The sequence below is a fragment of the Aethalodelphis obliquidens genome, unplaced genomic scaffold, assembly GCF_003676395.1.
Source record: "Aethalodelphis obliquidens isolate GAN/ISIS:26980383/991018 unplaced genomic scaffold, ASM367639v1 scaffold17, whole genome shotgun sequence".
NCBI lineage: Eukaryota > Metazoa > Chordata > Mammalia > Artiodactyla > Delphinidae > Aethalodelphis > Aethalodelphis obliquidens.
The window spans coordinates 6442438-6470260 of record NW_020837961.1 but is presented as its reverse complement, the minus strand read 5'-3'; the positions used below and the strand labels follow the sequence as shown (position 1 = coordinate 6470260).

Here is a 27823-nt window from a genome sequence, read left to right as displayed (position 1 = left end):
TTGCACTGCACACTGAGGATGGCTCCTCTAACTGACCCTTTGTCCTTTTTGGAGGAAGCCAGTCAGTAGCAGACACTGTTCGGTGAGTGGTGCCAGGTGTGCGTGTGTGTGTGTGTGTGTGTGTGTCTGTGTGTGTGTGTGTATGCGTGTGTGTGGGAAGGAAAAATGTTTATGGTAAGCTAGTCATTTCAAAGGGAAAGGAATAGAGAGCCAAGCAAAAGGGAAAAATGGGAGAGAAAGAGAAAGAAGGGGATGGAGGGAGACAAAGGGAGAGAGCTTGCATGTTAAGGAATTTCCATGGAGTCTTTCTTTGTTTACTTTCAGGAAAAGCTGTTTCACAAATTTAATCACCACACAGCATGAGTGCTCCTAGTAAAATGTAACACTACGGCCATACCGTGTTCAATGAACTTAAGGAAGTTGCAGAGCTCGAATTACATTCTTATGGAAACAACTTTAAAGTTTGAAAATACTTTGCTAGGCACCTAACCACACCTCAGCATGAGAGGTAAAGAGGCTGGTCTCCTCCTGAGTACAGCACAGGACAGGACAGTGTCATTTTCCATAAAATCTCATCTTAAAACTAAAATTGACAAAGGTGACCAACCTCTTCACTTTAAGCTTTCTGCTGAATCTCTGCTCTGTTTCTCTGATTCCTTTTTAGTCTCATTCTTTTTAAAAATCTAATGCAGGAAGATTGATGTCAGCAAAATAGGGTGGAAGGAAAATTGCAAGGCAGAATTACTAAGGAGATGGCTTTCTCCTTCACCCTTTTGGAGAAATATTCCTTTACTTTTAATGATTTTTCAGTGCTGCCTACAGGTGAGGAATGAAGCACACGCAGATAATTGCTAGGTGGAGCTCAAATGGTCATTGGGGGTCTGTGCTAGCAAGATGCCTCCTGCCCTCATAGCCTCACTATTGTTTATTAATGACAGGTAATATGTTTTTTATTCCCACACTACTGGCTTTTCCTTCCCTTACCTGGGAGAGCTGATCATATACTAGCCGGCCCCTCTTGAACACAGACCAAGACCAAATATTTTCAGCATAAATACAGTATTACCAAGTGGTGCTATTCTATATACTAAGTAGCATATTACATAGGATACACCGGTTAATAAATAAGATGCCAACGTGGCACGTTGAAACCGAGTCCCCCTAAAACCGAGTTCCCTTACCAAGTTTATGATTGATCTCTCTATCCAAAATGTCATTCCCTTCCTTGTCCCCTCTGACCTCAGTCCTTTACTAACTGAACACTCATCAACCAGAATCAGATGACTTAAATTGCTGCTGTCAATAACATGGCTAATGTACTAAAACTGCTGTTATGGATAGCATCATTAACATATAAATTCAGGCTGTTTCTCCAGGGCAAGATGAGCTCACAGACCCTGAGCCGTGGACCACTTGGCCAGAGAATCTAAACCAGAGACATTCTGACTCCTGAACTAGATTAAGAAATGTCACAAGATGATGATTAATCCAGCCTCTTTGTTTTAAAACACCCCCAACCCAAAGACCAAGTGGGAGTGGATCTGAGGCTTGTCTCCCTCTCCCTTGCTTGGTGTCCTGCAGTAGACCCTTGCCTTGGGGCGAACCCCCACTGCCAGAGTTCGACTTTCTGCACTGCAGGCACGTGAGCTCTTTGCTTGGTTATATCTAGTCTAACTTCAACTAAGGACTTAAAAAGCAAGAGTGCTTTCTGTTATATTATTATAAGACAGTGACGTGCCCAGGTGCTGTGTACAGCTTTGGGGGAAGTTAAATCACTATCCTTGATATATTATCATTTGGCATAAAAGTTCGGTTCACCAATAACCAGTGTTTTAATAATAAATATAGCAACCATTTACTGAGCTTATGCTATATGGCAAGGGCCCTGAGTACATACATTATTCTACATTATCCATAAAAACACTAGGAGGCAGAAACGATTGTTTCTGCATTTTATGAGCAGTGAAATTGAGCCACAGAGAGGCTAATAACTTGCCTGTCTTCAGAGGGTTGAGAGGCCGAGTCAGGATTAGAATCCAGAGCTCACATTTCTAACCACTGTCCTAACCTTCAGCTTCCATCCATGTAGATAGTTTACCAACATGGAAATTATTCCCAAGCAACATGGTTCAGCTATGCTGGACATGTACAAAGATGAATAAACAGGAGGAATGTCAAAATCAACATGTCATGAGCTGGGCTAAAATGGAAACTTCCATGGGAACGGTGAGGAGAGAGTAGAAGAAATAGCTTAAAGGTTGCATGAGCTTCCAAAATAGCACGTACAACATGGGCTCATCTTGACAACAAAAACAAGAAACAAACAAAAACCCTACCCTATGGATGTATATGAAAAAAAGAAAGATGGAGTATTATACTGTAGTTATCAGTGGTTTTCTCTACATAGAGGAATTGTGTTTTTTCTTCTTCAAGGTTTTTTTTTTTTTGTATTATTTACAGAAAGCATGTATTGCTTGTGCAATTAAAAATTAGTTGATCATTGTTGAAAAATGGGGTTCGTTATACTATTCTTTCTTCTTTTGTTTATGTTTAAAATTTTCACACTAAAGAGCTTAGAAAGGGAGTTAGAAAATAATCACGTAAAACACAGACTAATCCTTCGTGTGACTGCTGGGGCTTGTTGGGTAAGAGTGGTGTCAACGAAAAGAGTCAACGAACAATCTATGGTAGGAAAAGAACAGAGTTTTATTTGAGTCAAACTGAGGACTGTAGCCCGGAAGACGGCCTCTCAGATAACTCGGAGGAACTGCTCCAGGGAAGCATGGTTTTCAGTACGGTTTTACGTCTTCTCAGAACAAAGAAGATCGAACAAGTCAGGGATATATACCTTCAAGGTTTCAGAAAAAGCCAGATCAGCACATACACAACGAGTCACTATGACCTTGGTACCTGGGAAGGGAGTCTTATTGTGGAAGAACAAGCACTGACGTCCCAGGAAGGGAGACATTTAATCTTTACTTTTAACATGGACATGCTTTACTTCTGCCCAATGTGCCCTTTTCTTTACTAATTAAACCAGATGTACAATGTATGTTTGATAGGCCACAAACAGGCTGTTCTAGTTAGGATAAAATTCAAGTTAACTCATGTATAAACCAGAATGACTTCTCCACTCCCCAATATGGGAAAATTTCTTTTATCAGTGGCCAAAGGAACAGCCTAGAATATGCTTATAAAAAAGAGGCTCCTCTTGAACAAAGATCCCTTTGAGTCTCAGAAGCAAAGTCATAAATGGTGAGAGGCATTTGGTATAGATTTCCCTCAGAAGGAAATCTAACGTAGCACCGGTTCCTTCCACACCCTGTGTCGTGTGGCCCGTCCTTGCTTCCCTCTCCTCCTTTCCCCTTGCTGTGTTCCCTGGCTTATGAAACCCACACATTTTCCTGCTGCAGGGTCTTTGCACCTGTTCCCCCCCTTCTCGGAATTCCCTTCCTCAGATCTTCACATGCATAGTGATGGGGTTCTGGACACAGTACCCCAAAATGTGGCACCTGGCATGTCGAATATTTTAAGCTGAAGGAATTTGAGAAAATGGCAGCAGGAAGGTCACTGTGACTTTCCCTCTTCCCATCTCCCATGAAGCAGGTTATAAAACCCTCATCTGAGAGGTGCCCTCCCTATACCTGGAGGAAAGAAGCATCCTTATCTCCTAAGACAAAGGGACATCAAGAAGGATGTTGACAGACAGACCTTGCCATTTCCCCCAGTTTACGACCCTGAGCCCACACTCTCTAGCCTACTATACACCCAGCATGAACTACCCTGAACTGCTCTGTTTCTTCACATCTCTAGTTCCCTCAGCAGGCTCCCATGTCACGTAAAACTTACATGAAATAAACGTGTATGCTTTTCTCCTGTGACTCTGTCAGCTTCATTTGCAGACCCAGCCAGGGATCCTAAGAGGGTGGAGGTTTCCTCCCTACAGTGGCTTTTCCTTCTGGTCTTGGCTACTCCCTCTAGTTATACGCTCTCGCACTGTCCTATTTTCTTATCTTTGGAATATTCAAATGTGCTCTTAAATGTTTAAAATATATTCGTTTAGTGAGTCTCTCTCCGCTAGAATATAAACTCTGTGAAAGTGGGGATGTTGTCTCTTTTGACTCACAGACCTTGGGACAGTGCATGGTACATAGTAGTCACTCAATAAATACTTGATGAATAACTGAATGAATGCAAAGAGGCTCTGCTTGAGCTCTGCCAACTGCTGCTCTGTATTCACCCTGTCAATCACACGTGAACACCCGAGCTTCCCCACAAGAACACCAGGGTGCATTATGGGTGTGGAGAAGGAGGATGTAAAGATTTTGTTGTCACTGCAGGAAACTCCTTGACTTTTGCTATAATGTGGCATGATAATACCTTAATTGGTGTTCATAAATACTAACCTTCATAAGTTCAAAAACCTAACTCTAAGTAACAAAATACAAATAAATAAATAAATAAATAAAAATTATATATACATATAAGGGAACTAATTTATTTTTAATAATCATAAGGCAAAGAAAGGTTAAAGGACAAAGAACAAGCAGAATATAATTTAACGTTTCTGCAACATTTCATAATAATTTAACATTTCTGAGGGCTTTTACCAGACTGGGAAATGATATTTTTCAGAATAAGTTTCATCTTCCTTGTATATGCTTCTGTATTCTGACCACCCAGGCTACAAACCATTTTTATGACTCAACTACTTTAAGTTCAGGGGCAAATGTTTATATTGTAATGTAGTTGGGAAGTTATTTTTCTTACTTTGTGAAAGCATCTAATTTGCGCGGCCTGCAGACAAATGTAAGGGTGAAATCCCACAAGAGTACTCTGTCACTGTCTGCACAGAACAGAGAATACAACCCAGGGCTCACTCATTGTGTGCTGAAGAACTGTCTGGGGGATTACAAAATGCCGGACCCAGGGAAGCATTCAAACATGCCATCTCCTCCCTTTATGTCCAGAGAGTCAGAGAACAACCGCCAACTGACAGAAGTCACCTCTGGCTTAATGACTGGTAGGTTTAATTTATGCAAATGTGTGAAGCTTCAATCTATGTGCTTTACAAATTAGGTTAACAGTACCCATCTCAGGGATTTTTGTAAGCCCTGAGAAACTAAAACACTGTGGTCTGAAGGAATCAATCACTTTGGTTTAAAAACTGTGTCCAGGTTTTCAGATAACGAACTACAGAAGGGACGTTGGAAAGGCCTTTACATTTTAGTTTTACTTTCTCTGAATTCTTAGAGTTTAAACACAAGCAAGTATTTTAATTCACTTATTATTTTATCATGTTGGCAAAACCGCCTGTCTTAGTCTCCATGGAAGCTGCCTGTACCAACAGAAACGTCAAATACAGGATGTTTGAGAGCAACTTACCTTATGACTCCCAATGAAAAACATCTGAGCCTCTTCCTTTCTGATTTTGGGATTTTGAATCATAGCTCTTTCTGTACCCACCCTAAATTTAATAAAGCTGAGTGTAGAAAAAATATGAGAAAGAAGAAAATATGACTCATAATTCTACATTTGGAGGCAGTCACTGTTAAAATTTTGAAGTATTCCTTCCTTTCTTTAAAAATATTTTCCCTATTCTTCTTATTCTCACGTTGTCCTACATTCTAATGAATATGTCACTCCACATTTGATGACTGACTTGTTCTATCGTTTTGTACTTTAGAGCATGTCAGACACGAGAGCGCTGGTCTCACTAACTTCTGTCCTTTAATAAACAGCCTTAAAAACATTGTGCCTGATTTTTGGATGTTTTACTTTTTTTAAATGATAGCTCAGAATAATTTATAAAATAAATATTCTGCTATGAAATTGCATTCCTCCAAATTAGGATAATATGCCCTATGCATTTTTAGAGAGAGAAACAAAAGCTTAGGAATGGAAAGGAACAAACTTAAAAAAGATTCCCCATAATTAATGGAGTCCCTTTGGGAAAGAATCCAGGTTTTGAGTAGAATATATAGTCAAAGAATTAGGAAAGAACAGTTCATGGTTTCCAGCTCATTAAAGTTGGTGCTTGGACTACTCACTAGTTTTCATTTGTGTATAAAAAATAAAGTTGTGGGGCTTCCCTGGTGGCGCAGTGGTTGAAAGTCTGCCTGCCAATGCAGGGGACATGGGTTCGTGCCCCGGTCTGGGAAGATCCCACATGCCACAGAGTGGCTGGGCCCATGAGCCATGGCCGCTGAGCCTGTGCGTCCGGAGCCTGTGCTCCGCAACGGGAGAGGCCACGACAGTGAGAGGCCCGCATACCGCAAAATAAATAAATAAATAAATAAATAAAAATAAAGTTGTGAATTAAACCTTAATTCATTAAACAAGAGTCTCCCAGAATGGCTTAATACATGGTTCAGTTGCTGTTTTTGTTTTTCTTTGTCCTAGCATATTCTAAGATAAATGTAAGTGCCTTTTCGTGTAGTTGGTGTTAGTTTCATCTCCATTAAAAGAGATTTATCCTGATCTTATCAAAATGTGTGGATTATAGTGAGATGGACAAGTCAGGCATGCCTCGGCAGTGTGTGAGAGTGTGTGTGTGTGTGTGTGTGTGTGTGTGTGTGTGTGTGAGGGACAAATTCAGACTTAACTGAATTGACTGCCTCATCTTTGACCATCACTCTTCTCAGACATTTCCTTCTATGGAATTTACATGTGAAAATTAATTTGTAACTTAAAGAAAACTAAAAGTATAGGGTGCTCATCATTTTTTAGGACTAGCATGAATTTGTAGAGATGCAAGAAGAAAAAGAGCCAATATTATTTCTATTATTTGAAGGGAAGGGGAGGAAGTATAGTCAAGACTTTTATGCAGAAGGAAAGGTTTTTTGTTTTGTTTTGTTTTTTATATTTATTTTGGCTGTGTTGGGTCTTCATTTCTGTGCGAGGGCTTTCTCTAGTTGTGGCAAGCGGGGGCCCCTCTTCATCACGGTGCTCGGGCCTCTCACTACCGCAGCGCGGCCTCTCTTGTTGTGGAGCACAGGCTCCGGATGCGCAGGCTCAGTAGTTGTGGCTCATGGGCCCAGTTGCTCCGTGGCATGTGGGATCTTCCCAGACCAGAGCTCGAACCCGTGTCCCCTGCATCGGCAGGCGGACTCTCAACCACTGCGCCACCAGGGAAGCCCAGGCTTTTTTTTTAAATCTCCCCAGGTAGCTCCTCACCCTGGGGAATGTTAACGTTACATATCAGACAAAGATCTACCTTGCAAAGTGTTTTCATATTGACGTCCTTACTCTTTCAGTGTTTTCATGGGTTGTACTTAAACATATAGATCTATAATTTCTCTTTTAAAAGGGTCTTCCAGTAAGTGTATTGAGTAAAGCATTTTGAAATAGATGTGGCTATTGTCACAAAATAGTCAACAAACATTAACTTTAAAAAACAACAGATATGGGCTTCCCTGGTGGCGCAGTGGTTGAGAGTCTGCCAGCTAATGCTGGGGACATGGGTTCGAGCCCTGGTCTGGGAAGATCCCACATGCCACGGAGCAACTAGGCCCGTGAGCCACAACTACTGAGCCTGTGCGTCTGGAGCCTGTGCTCCTCAACAAGAGAGGCCGCGATAGTCAGAGGCCCGCGCACCGCGATGAAGACTGGCCCCCGCTTGCCACAACTAGAGAAAGCCCTCGCACAGAAACGAAGACCCAACACAGCCAAAAATAAATAAATAAATAAATTTATAAAAAAAAACCAAAAAAAAACAGATAACTTTATAGCTCTCCTATTAAGGCTGCCTGCAGTATTTTGGCATCAGGTACTTTGAAGGAGGTCAAGTTTTAAAGACATTAGCATGTCATGATTTAGAATAATCCAAACATTTAGCCATCTGTCTATGCTTTTATTTCTAAACGTTTCCATCTGATTAAATGGGCTATAACTGTCAGTCTAGAAGTACCTAGTAACCCAATAGCAGTGGTCAAACTAGGGAATAGAAACAAATAATCTTTGCTTTTTTCAGGCAGTAATTCCTTCTCACGCTCTCTGACTTCAAATCGTCCTCGTCAGGGAAGACTTACCCATAAACACTCTTCAAAAAGCATCACTTCTCAGCTTTGGAATGTGGATAGTAATATATATCATAATGTCCCCCAAGAGACTGATGCCTGTACCTTTCATTCCTTCTTTGTGTTACTGATTTTGGTGCTTGTTACTAAATCCAGACGCAGTAGGACATCGTAAGTTGCAGCGGGAAGGGCAGATACCTGTTTTCCAGTGGAAATCAAGTCAGGGGAGAGCACTAAGGAGTCATCACCTCCTCCAGACAAGCTGGGTCAGCAGACCCAGCTGGATACGTCATTCACCCAACTGCAGGCCGTACATGCATGGAGTGTAGAAAATGTTTTATTGATGTCATTTACAGTGACATTTTGTATATGTGGCAGGAAACATCATCTGCATATTTCACATGGGAATGGAATTTGCCTTTATAAAAGAATGCAGATAACATCCCCTCATGCATTTATGCATTTCTTTCTTTTCTATTCCTCTCTCTCTTTTCGTTTATTTTAATTTTTAGATATACCAATTTACGTCAATAAAGACAGTATAATACAGTAAAGAGCTCTATAATCTGGCCTCAGAAAGATTGCGTGCAAAACTGAGCTCCACCACACATTGACTGTGTGCTCTGAAGTTTCTTCTCGGTAAGCAGAGATCAAGTCTAATAGGAAAGGAGTGAGGCATAAACGAGAATGCAGAGCAAGCACTCAGTGCAGGGCCTGGTGAGCGAGATGCTAGCTTTTACTACTGATGACATTTTAAATGACAGTCAAGTTGAGACAGCAATGGCTCATAGTGTGAGTGGGACCTACAGGACATACAGTCCCTTTATTCCTGATGACATGGCCCATTAACCTCAGCACTGCTGCCTGTGTTTCCTGTCATGGTGTGCAGTTGTGAGGAGGAACAGAAGATTTGACAACCAGAGGAACGAGCAAAACAGAGGCATTTTTTAATCTGGTGGCAGGACCTAGGGGGACATAGCATCACACACTGAACTGGGTAATGTGAAGCTTTTCATGATTCCAGGGCTCTTAACAATCTTACTATTAATACTATTAAGGATCATCTTTCCAGAGCTCTGCCTCAGTCCTCCGCCAGAAATGTGGTGACATCTCCTTGAAACTCAGCAGCGCAGCTTGCAGATTTCCTCGGTCCTCTTCTCCCCTGAGTCACCCGGATGTTCTTGCTTCTTCCCGTGGGCAGGGGCGTTGACTCTCTTCTGCATTGGGCGGGGATTTGACTCTCGACCACAGCAAATAACGTCTCAGTTCCTACATTTCCTCCAGCCCTTCTCTTCCAGATTGCCTGCCCTGGGGGTGGATGGCGCCCAGGATAGATATACCCAGAGCCTTGCCACCTATGCAGAGTAAGAACTAACGTGAGCCAAACCTAAAGAGCATGGCGGCACAAGCACCAGATTAACAGAGAATTTCGGTCACAGTCTCAATCCTGTCACGTACAGGATGAGGCCTAGGATCCTTTCCCTGTATGACCTTGAGAGAGTCATGAAATTGCTTTAAGCCCCACTTTCATTACCTGTTAAATGGGTTTACTACTTATCCGTAGTCTCTTAAAGAATCACTGTGAAATACTGAAAAATGAGAAGATAGATTAACAGAGCTCGGTCGTGTGTTTATTGCATGTCATGCAGTTAAAACAGTTTACACAACGGGAGCCCATAAACTCAAAAAAAATAAATATTAGCTAGTACTATTATTATTTGTGCATTTTTTTTTATGAGTCAGTAAGATGTGGAGGGGCGTCTCTGGTGGCGCAGTGGTTGATGGCCTGCTGATGCAGGGGACGCGGGTTCGTGCCCCGGTCCGGGAAGATCCCACATGCCGCGGAGCGGCTGGGCCCGTGAGCCATGGCCGCTGAGCCTGCGCGTCTGGAGCCTGTGCTCTGCAACGGGAGAGGCCGCAACAGTGAGAGGCCTGCGTACCGCAAAAAAATAAATACATTTTTAAAAAGATGTGGAAAAAGCATCTGTATGTTGGACTAGAATTTGAACTTTAAATGTCAGGAAGGAGCGTGGCTGGGTACAGAAGGAAACCCACTGACACCTCCCACGGTAGTTTGGGTGCTGGGCTGGCTGGATCGGGCCCTCGTGGATGCCTGGTTAGATGCAGGGTGACTGTGGACGCCTGCTTCCCTCTCTGCTGATACGGCCAAAGTTCTTGGTTCCAAGGAGTTGCTGATGATATAGATTCCAGGGCACAAAAAGCCCACACTTTTCATAATGGGTTTCAGGCCCATTACTGGTTATAATTTAAAATTGTTTGAATTCACGGCAAAAGAGAGATGCTTCTGCTTTTCATTAAGTATCACTGAGCAGGTGCCGAGCTCTGCAGGCTTTAATGACTGCCAGCCTCTAAGTCATAGTTAAAAGTAAAATATTTGAATTCCTCCCAAACTTCAATAGTCCCATTAGGGAGAGACTTCAAACGAGCACACATTTTATCATCTCTATTTTGCACTGTTAGGTTTAGATTTCAATGACAACATCTTCCTCTTCTGGTAGAATTATTGCGTAGGCATAAATGGTTGGGAAAAAACCACAAATTGGTCTTTATTGCATATGTGGTTGCAAAACTCTGGCAACATCAGCCTCTTTTTTTTTTACTGCACCAAGACGTGTTGAAAGAAGGGCTGCTCTGTGGGTGAATGTTTGACGCAGACACCTTTGTGCCTGGGAGACGGCAGGTAATCGGAAGACGAATGACTCGCATGTCCGGCTGATTCAAGGAGGGTTCAACTAAATATTCCATGCTGTTATTCAGTCTGTTTACTCAGGTTTATATGAGGCTAACAAGTGCCCCAGCCGCCTTTTAGGCCCTCAGTCCCAAGAATTCCCTCATTCTTTTGTTGAGCTGTTGGGCCCATTTGAATTACTTTATGAGGAATATTTAGAAAAGAGAGAGAGTGGGGTGATCAAGGGTGACTTGGGCTGCTCACAGCCTGGGGAGAATTCTCTGTTCTCCTGTTCTTCCCTGCACCTGTGGTGCAAAAAAAGTAAAATCTTGTGGTTTTTACTTGTGATATCTATAATTTCTTCTAGGCTTGCTAGAAATTTTACAGGAATGAAGAACTGAGTCACTGAAAGATCTCCTTTGATTCTGAAGACTAACAGCCTTATTTATTTACTTATTTTTAGAATTTTAATGAGACAGCTAAAAACTTTTCTAAACTAGGTGTACGTGAAGTTTGAAGTGATGATGATGTTGGTGTAGATGTACGAGAACGTCTCAATTCTTAGGAGGTATCTGCTAAAGCACGTAGATGTGGAGTGGTGTGCTGTCTGCAACGTAATTTGAAACGTTTTAGCAAAAATGTGAAGTGATAGATAAAGCAGATGTGGCACATTGTTAAGATATTGTTGAACCTGATTGTTTGGTAAATGTTCATATATTGTTCTTCCAACGTTTCTGTGTGTTTGTAAATTTTCATAACAAAAAGTTGAAAAAACCCTTCTGTTGATAATCACAAAATGCTAAGTTAAGACTCAGCTGACAAACTTGGGAAATATTTGTTAAATATATGTCATATATAGGATTATTATCATTAAATTATAAATCACTTATGAATCAATGAGAACAAACATGAACAGTCCAGTAAAAAACAGGCAAAGGAAATGAAGTCGTCACAAAAGGAAAAGCAAAAATGGACACTATTTATATAATTGCATATAATTGCATAGCGATCTCACTATCAATAAAAGTATAGTTTAAAGCAGATAAGAAGACTTATAATAGCTATCAGGCAGTTACTCTGAGTCGGGCATCATTCAAGTATTTTCCCTCTCTTTTCACATTTAACTCTGGCAAAAGTCCTATGATAGAGAAACTATTATTCTTTCTATTTTGCTGAAGAGGAAACTGAACCTGCAGAGGTTAAATTCCTTGCCCAAGACTACAGTGGGGAAAATATTAGTAAGTATTAGATTAAGATTCACACTAAGACCATCCCTGTCTAGACCCTGCTCTATTTGTAAATGCTGCATGAGATCTGATACCCCTAAGGGTGGACATTCGCAGCTGGTGTGTTAATAGAAACCACATGAATCCCCTTTCTGGGGGACAATTTGACAATATGTATGCATCAGTTGCCTTAACATTTGACTCAGTGCATAACATTTGACTCAGTGATTCCTATCTAGGACCTCGTCTAAGGAAACAGGACAAGTGTGTAATGATGTTTATACAAAAATATTAATCCAACACTGGGTATGTATTAAAAAATCAAAACTAAATGCCCAATGAGTAAAGGACTGGTTAAATAAGTTATGGCTCAGCAATACAGCAGTATGTTAGGCTGCCATTAACAGGTCTAGATTTATTTTTTTTAATGTTTATAAAACATTGCAAATTGAAACAATCCGGTTACTGTAGAGTATAATCCCATGTTGATGAAAAAAAGAAGTACATACAAGGCGTACGGTATATATATATGGTATATATAAATTTTAACAACATTTGATCTTTAAATGGTAACAGTAGATTTTCCTCCTTGTTTTTATATGTACTTTAGAACTTTTCCCACAAAAACGTATTTTTAGTTATGTAATAAAATTTTAATGCAGTATGTGCAGTAAAATGCAGTGAATATTTGGCATGATGAATTAAACATTTTTATTGTGTTAAGTACACTTCACATGCAATCTACCCTCTTAACTGATGTTTAAGTGTACAGTACAGCATTGCTGGGTATGGGCGTAATGTTGTATAGCATCTCTAGAGTTTATTCATCTTGTATAAGTAAAACGTTGTACCTGCTAAGTAGCAAATCCCTATTTTCCCCTCCTCCCAGCACTTGGCAACCACAATTCTAGTCTTTGCTCCCATGAGCAGACTTTGTGACTATTTTAGATACCTCAGATAAGTGGAATCATGCAGTTATTTGTCCTACTGTGACCGACTTATGTCATTTAGCATGGTGTCCTCAGGGTTCATCCATGTTGTCACAAATGGCAGAATTTCCTTCTTTTTTAAGGCTGAAAATATTTCATTTTATGTGTAGGCCACGTTTTATTTATTTATTCACCATCATGAAGATTTAGGTTGTTGCCTCATATTGGCTACTATGAATAGCGCTGCAATGATCATGGGAGTGCAAATATTAATTCATGATTAATTTTTTTAGGAAAGCATCCCAAAGTATAATCTTGGAGACTAAAGACTGTGCGGTCCACAAGTTATTTACTGCAGTATGAATGATCATACTTGATGTCGCATTCTTTCCTCAACTCAGCCATTCAAGGCTGTTTTCTCATTAATGAAGCAGAAATACTAACTGAAAAAGCAATGACCAGCTAGGTGTACCGCAGCTACGCACCCATGGATTTCTCTGCGTCCTCTCTCTATGGCTCTCTTCTCCACTGGCTTCTTTCTTAAGGGTATAAACATGCTCAAGTCTCTTTCACTCTTAATTAAAATAAAGCAAAAATCTTCTCTGAGTTCCCTTGCTTCCCTAAACAAATCTTTCACTTTCCCTTCTTGAAATAATTATCTTACTGACTTTATGTATTCCTCTTTGTTTGCTCTTCAATCTGCTGAGATATAGTTTCTGCTTGAAACCAACCTGGCAAAGCTCTTTACTAAGAAATCTAGTGCCTTTGTCTCAGTGTTTTCCCATGTACGTCTCTATTTAACTCAGTCAATAGACACAGTTGACTAAGACATCCTTGAGTTTCCTCTTTCCTTGCATTTACCATTTTTTTAAATTCTTTTTTATTACCCCCTCCATTTTAGTTTCCTTTGTGACCATGTATGGTGGACTGAGTAATGGCCCCCAGATACATTCGTGTCCTCATCACCAGAACCTGTGAATGTTACCTTTTATGAAAAAAAAGAGTTTGTAGATGCGATTAGCTCGGTCTTGAGATAGGATATTATACTGGATTAACCCACAGGCCAGATGTTGTCCCAATGGTCCTCTTCAGAAGGATTCGGCAGCAGTCAGAGTTAGAGTGGGGGAAGGCAATGTGATGGTGCAAGCAGAAATTGGAGTGATGGAGGAAGGGGCTGAAAGCTCAGGAGTACAAGAAGCTGAGGAGGCAGGGGAACGGCCTCCCTTCAGAGCCTCCGAAAAAAACTGGCCCTCATCTCAACTCTAGCCCAGTAACCCAGTAAAACCGATTTTGGACTTCTGACCTGCAGAACTCTAAGGAATAAATGTGTGTTATTTTAAGCCAGGAAGTTTGTGGTAATTTGTTACAGCAGCAATAGAAAACTAATATACTGTGTCTTTATCAATTCTTTCCTAAACCCTGGGATTACGACAGAGCTCCACCCATGGCCCCGTCTTCTCCTTACTCTATATGTTCTCACTTGGACATTTCACCTTCTATCCAGGTTTCAACCATGACCAATGACTCCCAAGACCATCTCTCTCAATATACAGACTCATCATTTCAATTCTCCACACAGCATTATCTTGCAGGCAACTAAAACTCCTTAACTTCTGTGCTGTGCAAAGGAGGATTGATCAGGAAGCTAATGAAGCTGAAGCTTCACATTTCTTCACTTGCACGAGTCTCTTCTAAGATCGTGGGAGGGCCCTAGAAATTTGTATTTGAATTTTATATTATTTTTCATAATAAAATTGCTCATGGTCATAAAGGCAGTGTCATAGTGGATTGAGCTGCTGCAACAGAAATTCCACAGACTGGGTGGCTTAAACAACAACCATTTATTTCTCACAGTTATGAAGGCTGAGAAGTCCAAGATCACTGCTCTGGCAGATTCCAAGTCTGGAGAGAACTCACTTCCTGTTTCATAGACAGCCGTCTTCTCGCAGTGTCCTCATGCGGTGGAAGGGGTGAGGGAGCTTTCAGTGTTCTTTTTCATAAGGGAACTAATCCCACTTGTGAGGGCTCCACCCTCATGACCTAATCACCTCCCACAGGCCCCACCTCAAATACCTTCACACTGTGAATTGGGTTTGAACACATGAATTCTGGGGACACAAGCATTCAGTCTACACCAGGCAGTAAGGTACATTTTCCTTCATAGTTCCGTGAGTAAACCCAGCATTTGTGTATCCCCAAGTTTGTACAGCTGCTCATGTTTATGAAGCACTTAACCTGACGTGCAGCAGGTGGTCAACAAGTCGTAACAGCATTGTCCTTAAATGCTTTATTTTGGTTATTGGTATCACAGTCTTGCCCTACAAGAGTCAGAGACCTCAGAATTACCCTGACACTCACATACTCAATTCCTGTATCCAAGCTGGAAAGTCCTATTGGCTTTGCCTTTCTAATTAAGCCTTTGCCTTGATTCTGCCTCAAAGTATCTAATCACCACAATCTCTGACTTTCTTCAAGCCTTCATTACCTATTTCTTGGTTCCTAATAATAGTTTCCTAATTTGTTTCCATGCTAAACTTACTCCAGTGCAATCTCTTTGCTGCTGACAAATATATCTTCCTAAAGCCAAAATGTAATCACATCTCTATAGCTTAGTGCTTTTGAGACATGGCTTCAACGTAACTGACTATTGAGCCTCATGACAGTAGGGGACCAAGAAGCAGGACAGCCACTGACTATTAGTGTTCCTGTACCAGGTATTGTGTTTCATCCAGAATGAGTTTTTTAGTTTCAATTTCATTCCTTCAGACAAGCTTTTCCTGGTGCCACCAACCAACACAGTCATGTCACCTATGTTGTATACTTCATAATTCACATCTCAATCAATAATCATCTTGAATATTGGTTTGTTGTTAGTTTACTTATTTATTATCTGTCTTGCCCACTAGAATGTAGCTCTGTGAGGAGAGGGAGATTTTTTTTTAAACTTTTGTTCACTGTTGTATCTGCAGTGCTTACCACTGCACCTGACAAAAAAGCAGAATCTCACTGTTATGGACTGAATATCTGTGTCCCCCTCAATTCATATGTTGAATCCTTAATCCCCAATGTGATGGTATTAGGAGTTGGGGCCTTTAGGAGGTAACTAGTTCATGAGGGTGGCATCCCCATAAATAGGATTAGTGTCCTTATAAGGAGAGACACAAGACAGATGATCTCTTGCTCTCTCTGACATGTGAGGACATAGCAAGAAGGCAGCTGTCTGCAAACCAGAGAAGGTCCTCACCAGAACCCAACTATGATGACATCGTGATCTTAGACTTAGAGTCTCCAGAACTGTGAGAAATAAATATTTGTTTGTTGTTTAAGTCACTCTGTCTATGGCATTTTTGTTACAGCAGCCTGAGTTGACTAGAACACTCACTGAATATTTGCTGAAGCAAAGAGCTAAGCTAGGCTAGTAAGGACAAACAAACCCATAACCCCAGCACTATCACACTCATTTAATAAAATAAATGATATTATAATGCCACAAAGTTAAGAAGATCATGATAGCAGAATAAAGGACATTTAAGAACTGAGACAGAGTTGTGTTACAAACAGTCCCTACATTTTTCTTGTGGTAGAACTTCCCTTGGATGGTACAACCTTCTCATGCCTAGTCTCTGGCTGACAGCAGGACAAGGTTTTGGGAGTGTAGGAAAAATAGGACCTTTGCTCTTCTCTGAAGAGGTGATACCCTAAAACTGGTGAGTGGCTGGTATAGAGAGCATGGTAAGCTCACAGTACCGTTCACTGTCGCTGTGACTTCACATGTGACTTTGTGCTAAGTGCAAGTTTGCCCAAGTGTTTGAGGACCTCACGCTTCTCTCCTCCAGCCCCTTCTTGAAGTTTAATTTTTAGCTCAAATGTCACTTGCTTTTCTAGGACTTCCTGTGTACCTTAGGTAACTTGGTCTATGACACTTGTCCTAATAACTCTGGTTAAAGTCACCACTCTTGCCCACTCTCTCCCAGGAAACTACATGTCATTGGAACCAGAACACAACCTTGTGGCAGGACCTCACTACATTTCCCCAGCCCAGAGGTGGTCAAGCATTAACCCGCATCAGAATCACCTGTGTGTTATACCGATTGCTGGGCCCCACCTTGAGTTTCTGATTCAGCAGGTATATTAGCTACTTATAGCAAATTACCTCAAAACTTAACACCTTACAACAAACCAACAAACAATACTGCCAATGGTGAGTGGACAGAGAGAGGAAATCACCTTACCATTGGCAGTCCTTGTACACTCGGCTTCCCTGACCCCCCCCCCAGCATCATTGCTACCCTCTGGCCAGCTTAGTCTCTTAATATCTATTGTTATGTTTACATGATAACGATAGTCTTCCTAATCTAGAGCTAACCCCTTCTGTTTTTGTCCATTATACCTTTTTACAATACCTGGCATCCTCATTTACGTAATAATCTTCACTTATTGATAAGCATATCAATATTTTTCAGAGGTGACGAAAAGAGGTCATGAATTGGAAAAACCATGAATGTGTGTTTTTGTGTGTTTGTGTCTTTGTGAAAAAGAGACTGTGTCAGGGAGAGAACAAATGATAGCAAATAATATTGATTCATTTCTAAAGACAGGGATCAGAGACAGAATCAGTGCTGTATTTCTGATTTCACTCTTTCTACTAAGTGTTTATTGAAGTTATAAAAGGAAATCGAAGGCAAAATTGGCATAGGTAAATAAGTTTTATTGATTTACCACGAACCGCATTCTGTCTTTAGGTCCACCGGGATGTGAAACTTCCTGGACTGGTATGTGGTCTTATTTCAGTGCCTGACACACTGTTGTTATTGAAAAAATATTTGCTAGATGAATAGATTAACTTATTTTAATTGCCTTTTATATATTATTTTATAAAGAGATAATTTATATTTTTCAAATGTATTCAACACATTTATTAAGTCCTTACTATGTTTTAGGTACTTGTCTAGGTCCCGGAGTTAGCAAATGGTGAACAAAGACAAACATGGTTTAAAAATGTTCTATCTATTCAGGGCTTATAAATTCCAAGAGTATGGTCTAGGTTAAATGTTTTATGCTGTGACTCAATAGACTTAATAAATCTCATAGCTGGCAAGAAGTTTAGGTATAATCTAGTCTAATGGCGTTACAGGTGAAGCAACTAGAGTCAAGAAAATTTAAGGGATTTGCCCCAAATTACACAGTTAGCTCAGGTCATAGCTGTGAACTCCAACCCAGAGCTTTGTCCATTACCATCAACCTTGCTGCCAAGTAGATACATCAATATAATTAAAGAGAAGGATTTGAATGTGTAGACAAGTTTTCTGGGGTTTTTTGTTTGTTTGTTTTTTTAATAAATGAATTCTTGTGAGTTGTTTGTATGGCTGAATTTAATACTGCCTTCAACTTTCAGGTACATGTGGTCATCTGCTCTTTACAGTTTGTCATTTATAGAATATTTATGATAATACCTTCATTTGGGGAATAGAAGACTGTTTGTCATTAGAGTCCTTCAGAAATGCTGATTCATTTCAAAAAGAAATGATTAATCTGTTATAGCAAAGGTAGGCACCCTGCAGACCATGGGCCAAATCTGGCTTGATGCCTAGTTTTGTACAATCTATGAGCAAAGAATGATTTTCACATTGTTAAATAAATGGAAAAAATTACAAGGATAGTATTTCGTGACGTGAAAATAATATGAAATCCAAATTTTAGTTGTTCATTAATACAGTTTTATCAGAACACAGCCATGCTCATTCAAGTGATGTCTATGGCTGCTTGCTCAATACAACATCAGAACTGAGTGATTGCAACAGAGACCATGTGGCCTGCAAAGCTTAAAGTATTTACTCTCTGGCCCTTTATGGATAGAGTTTACTCACCCCTGCATTACAGCAGCAAATATCCTATAGTACTTTCCTATTGCTCCCAACACTTGAGGGACATTTAGGTAGCTATTTAATAGGAGCCAATGGTTTCAGTAACTTTGAGGACACGGAAATCTTTATCCCTAAATTGCACATAACCCAAATTAGGTCCAGATTTTTCCTTACTTTCTCTTCTTGCTTAATACTGTGTTGATGTCTGTATAGTCTTCTCCTCAAAAAAATTAAAGCTTACAAGCAGTGTTTACATTTGGCAGAAATAAAAGCTTTCTACAGCCAGCAGCAGGTCTGCACTGAGATAATTTGTAATGGTACAGTGGGACCAGTCTCCCGGGGATCTGACTACACTGTCTGCAAGGGAGGATGTGTTTTTTTAATAGTTACTGGGTTTCAAACTCCTTATGCTCTATGTCTAGATGGTTAAAATTAAACATTTTACATGGATTTAAAAGCTTAATGTTCATTGAGAAGGAAGTTCTGTGCTGATAATAGAAATAGTCAAGAAAGTTTCTTGTTTTACTTAAAGAGATTTCTTGAGCTATTAAAACACATTGTACAACTTCACCTTTGACTCCATAAAGTTTACTGACAACTCAGTGAAAAAGAAATACACAAAACAAATACCCATACAGAAATGTTTACCTTCATTAGAAGTTAAATAAATCCAACTTAAAACAGTGATAAAATACCATTTTTCGTACATTAAATTACAAAGAAAAAGATAACACTTTCTAATATTCACCACTGGGTAATGACATAATAAATGTTGATACTCTTTTGTGAGACAAACTTTATTTTTTGACATTAAAAGCTTTCCAAAAATAAATTTCTTCCAAAATAATTCACTTGAACATTGCAGGTTTTGGTGCACTATAAGAAATACCAAATATTGAACCACAAGGGGTCAATTCACATTGTAAACTAAATCCCATCTTGGATACATGGCTGTTATCTAAAGCACGAATTTAACATGCCACTCCTGTGTAAAATCCTTTGAAGATTCCCCGTAATCTGCTGAGTAAAATCCAGCCTCTTTCTAGAGGCATTAAGGTCTTTGTCATCTTGGCCTGGACCTTTCCCCCTCTTATTTCCTGCCATTCTACCTGCATAGTAAATCCTCTCCCTCCCTCACCCACTGAAACTCATCCCTCCAGAAACTGGTCCCCAATCTCTTCTCTAACATTGATTTTTTTCCCTCTTTCCTGGATCATTTGCAAATGCTTTACTTTCTCCCATCTCAAAAATTCTCTCTGGATCTCAGATACCCTCCAGCTACCATCCTATTTCTCTCCTTTTCTTTAAAACACATTTATTTTTGAAAGAGTTGCCTAGGGAATTCCCTGGTGGTCCATACTTTCACTGCCATGGGCCCCGGGCTCAATCCCTGGTCAGGGAACTAAGATCCCATAAGCGGTGTGGCATGACCAAAAAAAACCCCCCAAAACAAAAAGAAAACCAAAAAAACCCACAAAGAGTTGCCTATACTTGATTGATGATTTGTCTCCAATTTCTCTCTTTTTTTCTCTTTTTAAAATTTGTTTGACTCTTTATTATGGAAAATTTACAAATAAACAGAGAATTGTGAAATGAACACCTGTATACCCATCATCCAGCTTCTAGCAGATTATTTCAAAGCCAATAGCAGTAACAGGTATATGAGCATATTCTAAACAGCCTTTCAGACTCATCATCCCACCAACTGCTCTTTTCAAAGTCAACAATGACCTTCACCTTAGTTACTTTGTGCAGTAAAATACACACAAACATATATTGTTCTGAAAACAAAGCAATAGCTTGGATTGAAAGATATACTTTTTATTAAAAATGGAAAACACAGGAAAAAAAAATCAACAGAAATTCTACCACTTAGAGGTAATCACTACTGACATTTTAGTGAATTCAATCCCAGATTTTATGTTCTGCAAATTAATATGTATTTTAAGAAATAAGATTATACTTTTAAACAATCTTATTTTTAATGAATTATGATGTGCCTTTTGTGTTCAATAAATTATAGGTCTAGATAATTTTTTAAGCTCTATAGCAGTCTGTCATTGTTACGTTTGTTTGTTTTTTGGCCACACCGCGTGGCATGTGGGATCTTAGTTCCCCAACCAGGGATGGAACCCACACCCCCTGAATTGGAAGTGCAGAGTCCCAACCACTGGACCGCCAGGGAAATCCCCATTTTTACGTTTTATAATTTATTCAAATAACTCTCTGTATTAGTACATTTTATATTCCAATTTTAACTCACATACAGTATTTTAATGATCATCCTTATAAAGCATTTTTGTACACATGTGCTGTATTTCTTCAGGATAAATTCCCAGAAGTGGAATTTTGAATAGTACATATTTTTAAAGCTACAAAGCAATGTTCTTTCAAAAGTATAAGCATTTAAGAGGGAAGAGATATGGGAACATATGTATATGTATAACTGATTCACTTTGTTATAAAGCAGAAACTAACACACCATTGTAAAGCAATTATACCCCAATAAAGATGTTAAAAAAAAAAGGTATAAGCATTTAATCTATAGGGTGCTAGCTGCAAAAGAAGTATTCTTACTGGTAACAGGAGGTCATGGGGGGATACAAAGAAAGTTTGAGAAAATGCAGTGCTTCTCCAAATCTTCTGCCATGTACCAGGAAGACTCTATGGTCAATGGTTGATGGGCCTGAGTTAGAAGTTTCCCCAAATCCCATATGCCTCTAATAGAGCAGAATAAACTTCATCTATAAGCAGCCTCAGATTCTCCAACTGCCAACTTTTCAGGTCATGAAATCTTCCTGGCTCTTTGCTGAGGATGTACACTTGACTAATGGGAATGGAACATCAGCAACAAAACTGAGAATGAGCTAGTTTAGGAAACAGATTTTCAGTTCCATATTTCACTTTCAAATTAATCTAATTAGTCATAATTTGTTTTACTTGTGGGGTCTTAAGAATACAGTCAAGTTTAAAAAATGGCTAAAGAAGATTTGAGAAAATATCAACAGTACCTTCAAAGAAAGTCCCTAGACTTCAATACCACAAAAGTAAAATAAAAACAAAGACCAAAAGACTGGTCACCAAAAGACATTCTCCAAAGAGCCTTTGAAATATAACCAGTTACCTGTTGAAGCCATCTAAGGAACTTTTCTTTGGGGAAGGAAAAACTAATTTTACTCAGGAAGAGGAAGCTGGGTCTCAGTGCCAAGATCTAAGGTGAGTGTGTTTTATATTTAAAAATACTAAAAGGAAGACAGCACTTACATTTCTGAGGAAATAAATAGTTGTCACAGAGCCTGTTCATTCCTCTAACTTAAATTCTCAAATGGCCTTCAAGTCTGAAATTGTGGAAAAGAACCTTAACACTGCCTTATGTCTGACCCTCTAAGAAGTAGAGCCTAGTAAGGGAACATTTGCCCAGGGTTTACACAGATAGTCATTTCCATCTACTTTCAGAACCTCTTGAAATGAAGAATGTCAAACTAGCCTGGGCCATTGATTAGTGTAGTTTGAATGATAATAGTAACTTTAAAAAAATCAGTCACCAATACATTACCGTTTCACTCTCATCACTGTCATTTTCAATACCTAAGTAACATTTTAAAAGTGGGACAGCCTACGTTTTTTTTAATCACATTTTAGTGTAAGGGAGGTAAGAATTGGTGGGACTGGGTTCTCTGTCTCCCAGTGTGCTTTGATTTTGAAATAATTCCTTTAATTCAGGATATAATGTGAGTTTCAATTTCTTGGGAGAGATGGATTTTGGATTCAGTCTGGGGTTTAGATAAGATGTTCAGTGAATCTTTAGTGCTCAGTTTATATGAGCTGAGAAGTTGGTCTGATCCCCTAAAAATGCTTTTTGTGGGGAGTGGTGAGGAGTTCCCTAGATGAGATATTATCAGGACCCAGCCAACCTTAGGATTCTCCTAGTCAATATACTGACTTCATGGTTGGGTGGGAAAACGAATGGCTGTGGTGGTAAATGCTGGGTCGCAGTGGACTGGTTCTCATATCATTGAAACTTTCTGATGGACCTAATGAGATCCAAGCCATAACTTTTCATAGAATTATAGGGCTGGTAGGTACTTTAGAAGTATTAATCTTCTTTTCACCCAGTGGAAGAATTTATTTTGCAATATCCTAGAGAGATTGTTACGGAACTTGGGTTTGGCTACTTACTGCTCAAAAACCAATACTCGAGAGACAAGTGTTGGTTGGAAAGGAAAGCCTGGTTTATTCAGGAGGAGAGGAGGAGAAGGTGGACTCATCTCCGAAAACTAACTCTGAAGATTCTGCTCGACCATGAAAGATTTTAAAGGAAGAATCATGGGGCTGGAGGAGGGGAGGATGAGAGTCTTCATTATTTTTTACTGTGTGCAGACTTTCCCCTGATTGGTTGGTGGTGAGGTAACAGGGTGCTGCTCCAGAAATCTTGTGCTCAGCCTGATGTTACCATCCTCCATCTACTTGGGAGTCTTAGTTCCTACAGAAGAACTCAAATATATTGTTATGTATATTCCTTGAGGATGAACCAGGACCCTGTCCCAAGGCTGCAGTATTGTTTCTTGACTGCTTCTCCCTTGTCTCTGCATCCCCTCCCTTCCCTGAGGAGCAACTGCTTGAATCAGCCCTTTGGAACTCAGGGAAGGTCAAGGAGGCTGAATGAAACCTATTCCTTACAAACAAGAAACAGGGGCCATAGAAAGGATTTGTACCTGGGAGGACCCAACAGGGTCCTGCTCCAACTCAAGATGGTTATCCTCAACTCTTCTAATGAGAAACTGATTTATTTATTTCATCATGAAGAATCCCACTGAACAGATTTACATTTTTTTTTTTTTTTTTATATTTCATTTATTTATTTATTTTTGGCTGTGCTGGGTCTTTTCTGTGCGTGGGCTTTCTCTAGTTGCGGCGAGCGGGGGCCACTCTTCATCGCGGTGCGCGGGCCTCTCACTGTCACGGCCTCTCTTGTTGCGGAGCACAAGCTCCAGACGCGCAGGCTCAGTAGTTGCGGCTCACGGGCCTAGTCGCTCCGCGGCATGTGGGACCTTCCCAGACCAGGGCTCGAACCCGTGTCCCCTGCATTGGCAGGCAGACTCTCAACCACTGCGCCACCAGGGAAGCCCAGATTTACATTTTTTAAATGTATTTTTAATTACAAAATTTTAATAAAATTTTTCTAAGATGATAATGAGTTATATCTTTCTGAAATATCTAGCCAGTGTTTCTAGTTTTGAACTTTGTGGAGTCCTAGAATAAATCTAGTTCCTTTAAAAGAATTTTTTTATTAAAAATATCTTTCAATATTTGGAGAAAAACTCTGCCTCTCCCTGAGCCTTTCTCTATTTTCCTCAAGAAACCTTTATATAACATGATCTCCTTATGTTGTCCTTTGCCATTCTGAGGGGCCCTAGTTTACTCCTGTACCTTTTTAATGTAATTTTGATGCTGAAAACTCAGCCTCTGTGCACTAGTGCTGAATCAAAACTTGAAGATAGGGCTTCCCTGGTGGCGCAGTGGTTGAGAGTCCACCTGTCGATGCAGGGGACGCAGGTTCGTGCCCCGGTCCAGGAAGATCCCACATGCTGCGGAGTGGCTGGGCCCATGAGCCATGGCCGCTGAGCCTGCGTGTCCAGAGCCTGTGCTCTGCAACAGGAGAGGCTGCAACAGTGAGAGGCTCCTGTACCGCAAAAAAAAAAAAAAAAAAAAAAACTTGAAGATAGTTTTGGGTGAAGTAGAAAAGAATAGCTTTATTGCTTTGCCAGGTAAAGGGGGACACAGCAGGTTCAACCCCTCAAAAACTGTGTGTCCCAACCTGGGGGGATTTGGTGAGGAGTTTCATAGCAATGGTTCAAGGGAAGTGTTGTTGATAAGGATCAGGGTGTGTGCAGGGCCTGCATTCCTTTAATCCAGCCTCAGATGATCTCCTGATAAGCTTGTGTGGTTCTAGAGGTTATCAAACTATGGCCTTTTCTCTGGAATGAAGAACGCTTCATCAAGTAGTTCATCTTCCATATGTTGGGGGGTCTTAGTTGTGCAGAAGACCTCAAAGATATTGTTATGTGTATCCCTTGAGGTGGAACCAGGACCTTGCCCCAAGTCTGCACTATTGTTTATTGACTGCTTCTCCCTTGTTTCTGCATTCCCTCCCTTCCCTGATTATCAACTGTTTGAATCTGCCCTTTGGAACTCAGGGAATGTCATGGAGGTTGAAGGCTATTCCCTACAAACAAGAAATGGGGGACACAGAAAGGCTTCCACACACAGGAGCCCCACAGGATCCTGCTCGGTTTCAATGTCAAAACCAGAAAACAAGGCTTTTACAGTAGCTAGGAACTCATTCAGGATCATATCATTAAAAAACAGAATTCAACTAAGTAAATTTTAAAGATGTTATTGGTTTTATTCTGCAATTCATGAATTGGGCATCTCTCAAGCTAGCTGAGAGAAAAGTGTTCCAAAGAGAATTTATAGGCAGAAGGAAGCAGAAACAAGGACGTTCCACTAGGCAGAAAGCAGATTGGTTATTGCAAAGTTACTTTCTTTATAGGGAATGACAAGTGTCTATCAAGCAGGCTACCTACTAGTCTGATCATGGGACTCCTGATCAACTGGTGTAAGATTCCATTTCTGTGAGAGCTAAAACTATAATTAAGTTTCAGTTTGGTGATGTGGGGCTTAGTATAAGTGACTTCATGTCGGGCCTGTTGTATTGCCTTTCATAATATTAAATATTTGTTGCTGTCATATATGTGTGTCTGTGTATGCTACAGATATATTTATCAGTAGCTGATCTAATAGAGCCAAGTACTGCTTTTTATCCTGCTAATTTCACTAAGTTGTAGGGGAACTGAATTTGCCACCCTAAAACATGTCTCTTTGGCATATTAATTATTTGAAGCTGGTTATTTTCTGAGAGACGGCAGACATGGGAAGCGCTCTGAGAACAAAGTAGGAGTTGCCCTTTTGTAAGAAACATTTACGTTTGTAAAGGAAATCTCCATTTGTAAGGGTGCCTCCCTCTCTATACCAGCAAGAGGAGAAGGATCACATCTGTAGAAACTCTTATGAAAAGAGAAGGCAATGACTTAAATCTGCACCACAATCACCCTTGTTTACTGTGACTTTTCTGGAACTTCCCATAACTGACTTTCTTTACCCGACATCCTCTTTTGTCTTAGCTGAAGATGCTATTGAAAGTGAGGGCTTTGGCCATTCTAGTGAGTTACTCAATTTTCCTGGGTATTTACCATGTATACATGTTATTAAACTTTTGTTTGATTTTTCTCCAATTTGTCTCATATCAGTTTAATTTCTTAGACCAGTCAGAAGAACCTAGAAAGGTAGAGGAAAATTTCATCCTCCCCAGCAAAGTAAATATCTCTGCTTTTCCTGTCTGGCATTGTAAGCAGATAAGTTAGGGGGTGCCAGGAGAAAGAGAACCAGGAATGGCTTTCTTGACATAAGAGAAGCCATTTTGGCCTAAAGCATTTTGTGATCTAAGCCTGGCTGCAATGCTTGCCCTTGAACAGGTGTCAGTAATTAATGATCTTAAGGGAACAAAGGAATGCAGGAATGGAGAAAAGGCCGTCAAATAATAGTGCAGTGGTAAAGCGGAGTCCTAGTTTCCCCTTAAGGGATATATGCAGTAATATACCTTTGAGTTCTGCAGGAACTAAGGCTCCCACCCAAGTGGGAATGGAATGGTGATTTTGACCCTCCTGACTTCAAGCAACTAAAGCTTGGACTCTGTTGACCTTTGCCCCAATTCTATGCAGAATCCTCCTCTGCTGAAGCCCCTGCATGAATATGCATGTACCCTTAGCTTAAAACTTCCCCAGTTTTGCAGCCCAGGGAGACACTGCTTTGGGAAAGATCCCCGGGGTTCTCCTTACTTGCTGCAAGTAATAATAAATCCTTCCTTCTCTCCGTCTTTGGCTTGCTTGTGTCTATTGGCTCAACACCCACCAAGAGGTGAACCCAGTTTTGGGGTAACAGCAAGAGGCAAAGATGCAGCTGATTTTTAAAAGTTCACTTTTTCTGATTAAATAAATAACACATGTGGTAAATATTCAAGTATTACAGAAATGTTGATTTAGAATGTGAACTTGTCTGTAATCTCTCTCCTCCACAGAACAGTGTAAACAACTGGTAAATACAACATTACAGATGTGTTCTCCTATGTATTTATATCTAGTAGCACATATAGGAAGAGGACTCATTAAGAGCTTGGGCTTTGAAGTCTGGGGGTCTTAAGTTCTGACTCTACCATTCACTAGCTGATGCTCTGTTTCCTCATTTGATAGCAATATACCTACCTTATCAAGGTGTTGGGAATAGTCAATGCAATAACACATAAGACGCTCTGTACACGTGGCTTACATTAAGTTTTCATTTAAAGTTAGCCACTTTTTATGCTTATGTAATATGCGTTATGTATTGTTGATGAAAATTCAATTAACAATCAAGTTAAGAAGAACAAAAAAAGAGAATTTTATTTGAGCCGAGCTAAGGATTATAACCTGGGAGGCAGACTCTCAGAAGCTCTGAGGACTGTTCCATTGGTCAAGAGTTCAAAATGCAATTTTATACATTTCTGAGACAAAGAATTATGTATCAGATTGACAGGTTAACATTATACGTAAACTTCATCAGAGATGTTTTGTTCAGGTATGCACGTATAGAGCGAGAGTTTCGGTCGATGCAACCCCTTGTATAGGATGAGAAAGAAACAATAATCTTAAAATTACAATGGTGGTGTCAGAATGTTGCATGAAGAGAGACCCCTTCCAGGGCCTGAGAGTGGGCTCTTGTCTAACACTCAGAAATGAATTGTCCTAGGAGACACACTCGCTGACAAAGCAAAAGACTTTGTTGGGAAGGGGCACCCGGGAGGAGAGCAGCAGGGTAAGGGACCCCAGGAGAACTGCTCTGTCATGTGGCTTGCAGTCTCAAGTTTTATGGTAATGGGGTTAGTTTCCAGGTTGTCTCTGGCCCATCATCTTCCTTGGCCTGTATTTGGTCTGACTCATGGTCCTTTCTGGTGGCACGCTCATCTCTCAGCCAAGATGGATTCCAGCGTGAGGGCTTCTGG

At 40.3% G+C, this 27823-nt stretch overlaps 1 long non-coding RNA gene across 7 annotated transcripts in view; it reads left to right on the top strand.

Moving 5' to 3' along the window:
- The window catches only part of LOC113625931 (uncharacterized), a 141736-nt gene that overhangs the window by 49204 nt on the left and 64709 nt on the right, over positions 1-27823 (top strand). Inside the window, exons 6-7 of one of the 7 annotated variants that reach the window (XR_003434949.1) lie at positions 21682-21942; positions 23252-23294. The exons of 4 other annotated variants lie outside the window; for them this stretch is intronic. This is a non-coding gene — a long non-coding RNA (uncharacterized LOC113625931). Of the gene's footprint in view, positions 1-4854; positions 6094-21681; positions 23026-23251; positions 23295-27823 lie in introns of those variants that run through there. 2 more of the 7 variants (XR_003434947.1, XR_003434950.1) reach the window with 2 other exon arrangements.